Source organism: Panicum virgatum, chromosome 4K (genome assembly GCF_016808335.1).
Source record: "Panicum virgatum strain AP13 chromosome 4K, P.virgatum_v5, whole genome shotgun sequence".
In the NCBI taxonomy this organism is placed as follows: domain Eukaryota; kingdom Viridiplantae; phylum Streptophyta; class Magnoliopsida; order Poales; family Poaceae; genus Panicum; species Panicum virgatum.
The window spans coordinates 9,530,179-9,542,468 of record NC_053139.1 but is presented as its reverse complement, the minus strand read 5'-3'; positions in this window follow the sequence as shown (position 1 = coordinate 9,542,468).

Below are 12,290 nucleotides of genomic sequence, written 5' to 3'. Positions count from 1 at the left end.
GCGGAGATAGAGGAGGACTGCATATGCAGCAGCACACGCTACAGATGGAGGCCTGCACAGCGCTGCTTGCCGCCGGCACCAGCACCGCACAGAGTACAGGCTAACTAGGCAAAGCTTTTCTGCAAGCATACACGATAACACAGACAATGTTTTGCTTCCGTCATTGAGCAAATTAAGCACAAAATCAGAGTATTAGGGCCAAGATTGATAACTAACTGTATTCAGGAGGATTAGCATGGGCTAGCCGACGTTGAGGCTCCATTACCACCGCTGGCGCGGCGGCGGCGGCGATTCCCGATGTCAAGCGGCCGCACCTAGTTTTTTATTGCCCTAGATCATGCGTTCCGCAAACCTTCATGTCATCTGATTTTGTTATTTTATTAGCACATCGTCATCAAGCCGAGCCGAGCCGAGCCAAGTGCTTCTGTTGAGTCAGCTTGCGTATCGACGAGCCACCTTACAACCCACCGTAGACAAATACGCGACGTAGTGGGATTTGGACCGTAGATGCACCGACGTGTCTAGTTCGCGTATCCAATTAAGCAAATTACAAGTTCATAGACTAATTTGCACGCACGTGCTTAGTTGTTGTATTCTAGATGCAATTTACTCATATATTAATGTGCCTCAAAATGATGACATTAAGATCATGAAGATTGTAGTTACCGGTGATATTAAATCGCCATATTTTTTTCATGCTTATCTTATCATTTTGAAACATTTTCCGTCAGAGTCCCTTGCCACCTACTCCGTCGGGGTTCTTATGTTCCGACGCAAGCCCCATGCTGCTGTTCGGACGTCAAGCTAAACGGTGCCAAGTAAAGAAAGCAGGGAACTGAGAAGGAAACCAATTGAGGGTACAGGTGGGAACAGGCAGCACAGGAATAGGGGGCCAACCATGCTTTCTTCGTCCCGTTATTTTTCGAAGGGTAAAATCGTCATGTAGTTCACCTAATTCAGCAAATTCTAGAATCCGAGAAGATGATGCCCAAATAGGCTGAAGTGGACATCTCATCAGGGTGTGAATTGAGGACTCAGATTTCCTTGTGCATGCTAGAGACTATGACCATACTACGCTCAGGTTAGATAGAGGCTAGAGTCCATCCAACCTTCTTTCGCGTCACTTTTGTTGACACTACAAGTCTGGCACTTTAATGTGCTACACCTAGGTGTTACCTTGAAATGAAGCAATCCAGATATCTAGGATTTCCATTTCCATCCGTCGTGTGCAATGCCTTTCCCTGATTATATGGGACCAGTAATGCAATAATCCTTTTTTTACCTTTCATTTTTTAATTCAGAATTATACATTTTCATATAACTATTCTTAATCTTTTCAAACATATTAATGGTCAAACTTTATAGCTGTTGGACTGTGTTATGTTGCACTTATTTTTTTTAAAACTAATATGCAAACTTAGTTAGCACTGTTGTATAAACTATATATATTGAACATCAATATATCTTGAGCATCCTCCAATATTATATTTTTTCTTAGATTTCTACATCTTTTTTGAATGTTCATAAATCCATCTTAACATAACTTACAACGGTCAAGTTGCATTTTGGCGACCATTGTATGTTTTTTTTACATAGGTTATGCAATATGTTTGGTACTTTATTTTGACTTGGTTGGTTAAACCTGAGTTATGATGGGGATTTAAGCATGAATAGGCAAGTAGTAGCTTAGATTCAAATATTCTTGCATAGCTTCATTAATTAACTTCCTTAATTAATTGAGCACATCACAGTGCTGCCGCACACAACTAATTAAATGAATGCATGGTACTGCTCCAATGGTGGGCATATGTGTTTGCTTCTCTTTTGGCCTTGACTAAGACTGGAGATTAGACTGGTTAGCAGCCAGCAGTAATGCAATCAGGCTAAACACATGGCACCATCAGATAGACCTGTAGGGGTTATTGACTTAATAATGTGGCATCAGTAGTCAATCAGTCGTCATAACTTCAAAGTGACAACTCTGATCACATAAATGTCCCGGAAATCAAAATATGTCACTAGCTCTTTTGGAATGGAGGATTTCTAAAACACAGATTCGAATGCATATGAACTGAAATCCTACAGGAATCCAAAACACAAGAAACTTATATAAAAAAATGTAGGATCCCTAAGACACAAAGAGAAAAAGGAAAACATGAGGCTTGACCTCGCACTTATTTTCCTTCAAAATTTACATGGAAGAGTCCATTCCATAAGAATTCGAAGGAATTCGTAGGACTAAATCCTTTGTTCCAAAGACTCTCATAGGAAAATTTGATGTAGCATTTACTTTTCATCCATTCCAAAGGAGCCGTACTATATTATGGGATCATGTCGGAAACTGAGTGCCAATTTCTACAGCACCAAAATACGGGTGGCCAAACAACGCACAGAAGCATGCGGTGAGGGCGAAAGAAAGCCTCCATGGTCTGGTTCAACACCTACCTGCAACACAAAATTAAATCATGGGAGATGTTCTTTCTTTTTCTCTTTCCCAAGCGTGTTCTTGGCGATCCGACCGAAGCGAACAGCCATGGTACCAAGAGATCAGAACTTGCCGAAAATGATCCGAGAACCTGCTAAAAGCTCAACCTATTGCCTGCTGTCGGTCCTGCTGCTGCTTTCCTAGGAGTCCGATTGTGGTTGCGAGAGGCTGTAGCTTCAGGCCACCACATCACTGTTGCGTCGATCCTTCCCAGAATTTTGGTTTGGAGTTATCTTTTCTTCTCTTCCTTTTTGGGTTTAGAGTGGTACAGGGAGAGCATTTTTGTGAAACATTCTTTGGTTAACAAAAGATGAAGAATAATAACCTCCAACATGCTACAACATGTGAAATTATTTTTGTGCCATTTTCTTTCCGGAATCTCTATATGTTTCCTAGGTTCCACTCAAAATAGCAAGGAAGACTTCTTGTAGCATCTCCAAATGCCGAGCTAAATCACACTTTACATAATTTCATTTAGCTATCCATTTAGTTAGGATGGCCTTCTCCATATTTCAGTACACTCCAACATACTGTCATTCTCTTCATTCCCTCCATTTCACTCTTCCTTCCTGCCTTGCTTGGTCTGCTCGGCACCGCACGCCACCGCACGCTGTCAAGATAGCTGGCCGGCGACGGCGGCGAGCTCAGGCCTAACCGGGGGATCAAGGTGCGACGGAGGGGACCTTCGCGGAGGGGCTAGCGGCAGGGAGCTTCGCGCTCGAGAAGCAAGCGGCGGGGACCTCCGTGGTGGGGCGCACAGCGGCAAGCGCGCTCGGCGGAGGGGCACGCAACGGGGACCTCCGCGGAGGGGTGGGGCCCACAGGAAATGGATGGATACCAAGCTGAGGGCGTGGTATCTTTAAGCTTGTTTAGATGCCACTCCATAAACCCCGTAAACGCAAAAAAAATCGTCACATCGAATATTTCGACACATGCATGGAGTACTAAATGAAGTCTATTTACAAAACTTTTTGCATAGATGGGCTGTAAATCGCGAGACGAATCTAATTATGCTAATTAATCCATGATTAATCAATAATTAGCGGACGGTTTCTGTAGCATCATTATTGCAAATCATAGATTAAGTAGGCTCATTAGATTCGTCTCGCGATTTACAGCCTATCTGTGCAAAAAAATTTATAAATAGATTTTATTTAGTAATTCAAATTAGTAAGATTCCAACGCAAAAAATTTTTTGCGCTGGAACTGTGCCTTAATGAGCGAAGGAGCGGGGATGGCTAGCGGGATAGTGATGGGGCGTCTTACAGAGTCTGTTGGATCCAGTTTTTAAAAATATTTTTTTAGCTAGCCAAGCCAAAATAGCTAGGCTCTTGAACATACTCTAACAAGTGCCCTATAATAAGGTCAACGGCGTGACCGAACATTTAGTCCAAGCAGCCTCAACGTGCGTTTTCTTGAGGATGCTAGGATGAGAGAGTGAATAACGGATGGGGTGCAACACGCTGGAGCGGAACTTTTCACTGGTGCTATAGAGCTTACTTACTTGAGCACTCAGGCTAAGGAATTAAAAAGTGAACATGTGTAGTGCACATAGCACTAACCTCAGATCTGGAGAGTATAGTTGGCCAAATGGGCTAGGCCCGACGGGCCAGCACTGATATGGCCTGAAAAAGCACGGCTCGAGAATGACACGGCCCGTGACTGTTCGGGCTAGTGCCGGGCCTGTGCTAGGCCCAGTGTTGTGCTTGGGCCGCAATGGCGGCACGCGGCACTAGCACGGCCACAGTCCGCTTAAGGCGCCAGGAGATTTGCTACCGTTGGATATCTTTGGATGAATAACAGTCAGTTGGATCAAAGCCCTACCTATAAAAACTCATCTCTCAGACAGCAGCTCCCTCCCTCCGAGAGTCCGACTCCTCATCCGACTCCTCATCCGCCGCAACATGCTCCGACTCCTCACTGTTGCTCCCGTTCCTCCTTTCTTCTCAGCTCTCGCGGCCTCAGCAGCTCCTGCAGCGACCGGCGATGGCATGGTATAGGAGCAGCCTCGCCTGGGCGGCGGGCGGGTGGGCGCGGCCTCGCTTGGGTGGCAGGCAGGCGGCCGTTCCTCCTTTCTTCTCGGCTCTCGCGGCCTCAGCTGCTCCTGCAGCGACCGGCGATGGCATGGTATAGGAGCAGCCTCGCCTGGGCGGCGGGCGGGCGGGCGCGGCCTCGCTTGGGTGGCGGGCAGGCGGCGGTGCTCGCACTGCCTTGCCCATGGCGACCGGCGGCCCTCGCACGGCCTCGCTCGCGGCAGTGCGCATCTATCAGCTTCCTTGACCTCAAGCTCTTCTCTCTGTTTCTCTCGAGCGCGGCCGGCATCGAGCTGGCATGAGCACGGTGGGTCACCGCGGCACGACACGGCACGGCAAAGCCCCCATAGTGCCGTGCTTGGGCCGCGACCTCGGCACAACGACACTACATGGCTCGGCACGAGAGTGTCATCGTGCCCCGCGTGCCGTGCTCCGCCGTGCCCGTACCCGTGCCGTGCGGCCCGTTTGGACAACTATACTAGATACACTGGAGAGATTAGGCCTGGGCATTTTTTCACCGAAAAACCCGAACCGAACCGAACCGGACCGAACCGAACCGAACCGTCGGTTTTTCGGTTTTTTCGGTTCGGCTTCGGTTTGGATTTTTAGGAAGTTCGGTCATCGGGTTCGGGTTCGGTTTTTATATCGCACCGAACCGAACAGCCGAACAACCGAATTAAACCCAGCCGTCCCAAAGGGCAAAGGCCAAGACAGCCAGTGCAGCTGTGCAGCCCACGGCCCATTAAACCTGTCCAATATATACCAGCCTCCAAACCTAAACCCTAACCTTATCCTTTCATTCCTCCTCCTCCCCACCCCACGCACACCAGGCGGCAGGCGGCGGCGGGCGGCCTCAGCGGCGCAAGCCCAGGCAGGACGGGTGCGCGCGCAGCCGCGCAGGGCCGGGCGGTGCGAGGCAGTGCGGCCCCCCCGGCGCAGCGCAGCGCAGGCAGCAGGAGCGCAGCGCAGCGCAGGCAGCACCGCAGGCCGCAGCAGGAGCGGGCCGAGCAGAGCAGCGCAGCGCAGGCAGCAGGAGCGGGCAGCGGGAGCGGGCCGAGCAGCGCAGCGCAGGCAGCAGGTGTTGGCGCGCGGGAGCAAGCAGTGGTGCGAGGCACATCTTCGACAACAACGGCCGCAACAAGGGCCATGGCCAAGCGGCGTCGGCAGCAGGAGCAGTCAACGGGCGGGGCGGCGGGCGGCAAGCGTCCAGTAGGGCGAGAAGCCAGTAGCCAGCAGGAGCCGCGGGAGCAAGCCGCGGCGCGGCTCACATCTCCGGCCATCACGACGGAATAAACGAGGAATCCTCCAATGTCTGTCCTCTTCCACTATTATGATCTCGATGCTTGCTAATCCTTGATTTCCATCCCGACTATTGGTTGATTCTGTCATGCTGAATGCCCCCTTTCATTTGTACATGGGGACACTGAGTCACGAAAGAAATTGTGCGAAATCAACAAACTGACTGAACTATTGCTTGACATTTATTTGTCATAAGTGAGATTCGGTTTTGTTCGGTGCAACCGAACAACCGAACCGAAAAAAACGACATTTTCGGTGTCGGTTTTTGGTTTTCCAGAGCACCGATCGGGTTTGAGTTTCTGCAAACCGAATTTTTCTCCAAACCGAAAAACCGACCCGAACTAAACCGAAAAACCGAATGCCCAGTCCTAGGAGAGATGCTCTGCGGGAGAGTTTTTTTTCAAGATATTTTAACAAGTCGTGGGATCTACCTTAGATCAAAATATGGTGCAATACACAGGAGAGGATTTCAAAATTTAGCACCTCCATGATGTAGCAGTTTGTAGCACCCCTATAGATTTATAGGCTAACTAGGTTCGTGCCCGTGCGTTGCTACGGGATAGCTATAGCTAAACTTTTGAAAACACAAGGATCGCAAGATAAAATAATATTAATGTGCAATTAAATACCGATGCAAGTGACATTCAATACAGAAAAGCTTGTCAAATTAATAGTCAAAGAAGAGTGTGGTGACAAAAGACTCACCAACTCTACTTTATAGACTTTTGCATGATGCGGCTAAGATAATATTTTATATCAACAAAAAAATGTGCGATATGCATCTCTTTCTTGCATTATCTTCCCTTCTTTGGCAGTTTTATATTTCCCTAATGGTGCACACGGTATCAAGTTGTCAAGGGCGTCGAGCCCCCGACCCGCGACGTTCTGTGATTGCGCGAGGGCGTTGCCTCGGCTTGAGATCGGTAGGGGAGAGAAAGAAGAGATTTTGGTAAGATAATTGTTAGAAATTTAGGCAATTTCGGGCACAATTTAATTCCAAAATTAAATGTATAAACTAGCAATATTTCTATGATTTTAAGGAGTAAAAAAAACATGTGAACATGTTTATACTTATCACACAGATAAGCATAAATAATATAAATAACCAAAGTTTCAGGGAGTACCCTGAAGCGGGGCCGTTGCCGGAGGCATTGGCTGCGCTGTTACCAACTGGAGTAGACATCTACTCGGTTGGCCTCAGTCGAAGTAGTCGAACTAAATCGGTGCAGGAAGAAGTTCGCAGTGCAGTCCCGCGAACGGTCACCAAGATGTAGTCGACGTAGTCGTTCGGCCACCAGAATATAGTCGACGTAGTCGTTCGGCTCGTCCACCAGGAGGTAGTCGTTCAATCGGGCAAAGCCTTTGTATTTTTGAGCAGTCACGCTAAAGCGTTACCCAAAAACCTGATTGCCCGCCTATCCCGTGCAGGATCTCAAGGCGAGCAAGGTTTCGGAGGCCTGCTCACGCTAATTCTGTGCGCGCAGAAATTAGCGTTGGGGAACTCAGTTGTTGCAACTGGAGAGGGAGAAGAGAGGAGCCGAGTTGCCTCAGTGCTCTGGTGCAGAATGGATGAGGGGAATGGCACTTCTTATATAGTGACTCAGGTGCTCAGGATCGTTGAACCTGGACACCATCAGAGTCATTTAGGTGATGCGGTTATGGCCATTAATTACAGATTTAATTGCACGTTTAATCGCACGATTAATTGCTGTCAACGGCAAAATAGCCATCGCACCGCACCGCACCGGCACCTGCACGTCCCGTCCGGCCGCGCAAGCGCACCCGCACCGCACCGCGGCGGGGCGGGGCGGGCGCGCGCGCGTGGTTCACCGTCCTCCTCTTACCGACTTCACAAGTGGTGTACACGAAGTCCACCTTTTAAGTCGGTTGAGATCCTCCTCAATTCCCGGTACGGAATTAAGCATTGATTCTCTAGCATTAATAGTGGGCTTTAAATTCTTTTAATGCTTTAGAAGTAATGGGCCAAGCCCATTACTCCAACAATCCCCACCAAGAAATTCAAGCCACACTAGAAATACTCTCATTCCCTCATTGATATACCAGTATTCGACAGAGACTGTTAAGTTGAACTTCCATCTAGGACAAAGGCTACACTTATTCACAACTGTGCAATGGACTATGCCTTAAATTGCCAGTTTTGTGCAAACAAGTTTGACCAGAGCCCTACACTGGTACTAGGCTGCAAAAGCATCCCCGCGGTTTGGAGCTTATAAGTCATATTCCAGGCCCTTCATGAGTTTCTAGAGAATACCCAATTCTCATAGACCATGACCAGTGGTCAAACTCATATAGGTGTGTTCCTTTCAGATGTTCTGTAGGACAACATCTTTGTTTCAAGAAAACAACTCATTTGTTTAAAAGAAACCACCTGGCTCACATTAAGGTATAGACCAACCTGCCATACAGATTAGAAGAGAAATGCACCTTATACACGGAATGAGCCCTTTTCACAAAGGTTCTCTTCTCACAGTCAGACTTTAGTTTGTTTCACCATCATAATTCACGAGATCTCCGATCACATAGGACAGGTTTCCACTATAGAATGACTCACGTGGGTCTCAAGCCCAATTCCATAGATGCATTGTCTATCACATTTCGTGAAAGACCCTTTGTAAACTGATCTGTCAGATTTTTAGCCGTCTGAACATAGTCCAGGGCTATAACTCCGGAGTTTCTCAATTTTCTAACAGATTTCAACCGCCTTTTCACATGTCTAGATGACTTCATGTTATCCTTTGAACTATTCACCTTGACAATTACTGTTTGATTATCACAGTTCATTAGGATTGCCGGTAACGGTTTTTCAACTATCGGCAAGTCCATAAGGAGCTCACGAAACCACTCAGCCTCAACAGTGGCGGTATCTAATGCTGTGAGTTCTGCTTCCATAGTTGACCTCGTTAAGATGGTCTGCTTGCAAGACTTCCAGGAAACAGCTCCACCACCAAGTGTAAACACATATCCACTTGTGGCCTTTATCTCATCAGCATCAGAAATCCAATTTGAATCACTATACCCTTCTAGTACCCTTGGGTACCCGGTGTAGTGAATTCCATAGTTCATTGTCCCCTTCAGATAGCGCATTACTCTTTCAAGAGCCTTCCAATGATCATCTCCCGGGTTTGAAACAAACCGGCTCAGTTTGCTTACAGCAAACGAGATGTCAGGTCTTGTAGCGCTCGCTAAATACATTAATGAACCAATGATCTGAGAATATCTCAGCTGATCTCGCATTATCCTTTTGTTCTTTCTAAGAATTAAACTGGCATCATATGGTGTTGAGACATGTTTATAGTCGCTATAACCAAAGCGACTTAACACCTTCTCCACAGTGAGACTGTGTAAGAATCACCCCACCATTAATCTCTTTTACCAGTTTTATATTAAGGATAACATCAGCTTCTCCCAGATCCTTCATCTCAAAATTTTGAGATAAAAACTCTTTGACTTCCTTAATCACATTAAGGCTAGTGCCAAAGATCAGTATGTCATCCACATACAAGCACAAAATCACTCCTTCAGCCCCACCATAGCGATAGTACACACATCTGTCAGCTTCATTCACAACAAAGCCGGCAGAGGTCAAAGTTCTATCAAACTTTTCATGCCACTGCTTAGGCGCTTGCTTGAGACCATATAAAGATTTTAACAACTTACAAACCATTCCTTCTTGACCCTTTGATCCAAACCCATCCGGCTGATCCATATAGATCTCCTCTTCTAACTCTCCATTGAGGAAAGCCGTCTTAACGTCCATCTGATGAACGAGAAGACCATAAGAGGCTGCCAGGGAAAGTAACACTCGAATTGTGGTCAATCGGGCAACTGGTGAATAAGTGTCAAAGAAATCTTCTCCTTCTTTTTGGGTATAACCCTTGGCCACAAGCCTAGTCTTGTACTTTTCAATAGTACCATCTGGCCTAAGCTTTTTCTTGAACACCCACTTGCATCCAACCGGTTTACATCCATAAGGACGTTCAACGACCTCCCAGGTTCCATTAGACATAATAGAATCCATCTCACTCCTTACTGCTTCCTCCCAATAGTCAGCATCAGGAGATGAATATGCCTCTTCAATGGTTCTGGGTGTATCATCTATGAGGTATACAATGAAATCATCACCAAAAGACTTTACAGTCCTTTGTCTCTTGCTCTTTCTCGGAGCATCATTGTTATCCTTCTTAGGATTTTCTACAAGTGTATGTTCATTGTGTTCTATCGGCTCAGCAGAGCCATCATCCTCGATGAACTCTTGCCTAGATGAACTTGTTTCATCTCTCATGGGAAAAATGTTTTCAAAAAATATAGCATCTCTGGACTCCATTATAGTACCAACATGCATGTCAGGTACTCCAGATTTCACTATTAAAAATCTATATTCAACGCTGTGAATAACATAACCTAGAAAGATACAATCCACAGTTTTAGGTCCAAGCTTACGTTTCTTGGTTATTGGCACACTCTCTTTTGCCAAACAACCCCATGTACGTAAGTATGACAGTGTTGGCCTTTTCTTCTCCCATTCCTCGAATGGAATTATCTCTTTATTCTTTGTAGGAACACGGTTTAGGACATGACATGCAGTCAATATAGCCTCACCCCACCATTTCTTGGAAAGTCCCGCTGTATCTAACATGGCATTAACCAAATCCGTTAGAGTGCGGTTCTTTCTTTCGGCAACCCCATTTGACTGAGGTGAATAGGGAGGCGTCCTTTCATGAATAATACCATGTTCCTCGCAGAATAAAGTAAATAAATTTGAGAAATACTCGCCACCACGATCTGACCTAACTCTTTTCATCTTTCTCTCAAGTTGGTTTTCTACTTCAGCTTTATAGATTTTAAAGTAGTGTAAAGCTTCATCTTTTGACTTCAACAAATAGATGTAACAAAATCTAGTACTATCATCAATCAAAGTCATGAACTATTTTTTACCACCTTTTGTCAACACTCCATTCATTTCGCACAAATCGGAATGAATTAATTCTAAGGGTGCCAAGCTCCTTGCCTCCGCGGTCTTATGAGGCTTACGAGTTTGTTTTGATTCAACACATACATGACTCTTAGAATTTTTGACAAAAGTGAACTTTGGAATTAAGCTCAAATTAGCTAAGCGCATCATACAACCAAAATTAACGTGACAAAGCCTCGAATGCCAAACATTTATTTCATCAACGTTAATAACATTGTATTCAATTTTATTACAAACATCTGACAAAGAAAGACGGAACAAGCCTCCGCTTTCATAACATTTTCCAACAAAAGTACCAAACTTAGACAAGATACATTTATTGGACGCAAAGACTAATTTGAAACCATCTCTACACAGTAGAGAGCCGCTGACTAAATTCTTCTTGATGGTGGGGACATGCTGCACGTTCTTCAGCTGCACAGTCTTCCCCGAAGTAAACTTCAGATTTACCGTACCAACACTAAGAACACGCGCATGTGATCCATTCCCCATCAGCAAGGAGGAAGTCCCGCCGGTCTGGTAAGAAAAGAACAAAGAAGCATCAGCACAAACATGAATATTAGCACCAGTGTCAACCCACCACTCGGGTGAACCAAAGACTGAAAGAACAGTAGGTAATAAATTACCGTACCCCGAAGTTCCTCCAGGCTCGCTAATAACCATGTTGGCGGAGTCGTCTTTGCGGTTCGGACACTTTGCAGCAAAGTGATCCGTACTAGCGCACACATAGCAAGCTCCCGTCTTCTTTTTCTTAAAAGTTGTTGTCTTCTTAGTCTTTGGTTGGTTCTGCGGTGGCTTTTTCTTGTTCTTGTGGGAGTTGTTCTTCTGAACAAGATTGGCACTTGAAACACTAACAACTCATTTCCCACGTATGTCCTTTGCTCTCGCCTTCTCCTCAACATCAAGAGTCCCTATGAGTCCATCTATTGTGAACTCCTGTCTCTTGTGTTTTAGAGAAGTATCAAAGTCCCTCCAAGAAGGTGGCAGCTTAGAGATTATACCTCCGGCCACAAACTTATTGGGTAACACACATGGGGACTCTTTGCTGCAATTTTTAAGATCTTTTGCCAGAATATGTATTTCATGAGCCTGTTTCACTACAGAACGGTCTTCGACCATCCTGTACTCAAGGAACTGCTCCATGATATACAACTCACTCCCGGCGTCAGATACTCCATATTGAGCCTCAAGAGCATCCCACAATGCTTTGCCAGTTGGCAGCCGGATATAAGAATCCACCAGGTTATCACCGAGAACACTAATGATCAAGCCTCGAAAGAGGATATCAGCCTCATCGAACGCACTCCCTTCCTCTAGAGAGAATTGTTCAGGCTTACCCACTTTCACATGGATCACTCTCAATAGTGTTAACCACAGTATAAGCCGCTCTTGCCAACGTTTGTAATTTGAACCATCAAAAGGTGATGGTTTGATTGATGCAGCAAAGCTAGATACCGAAAGCCTATTAACACAATCAGGT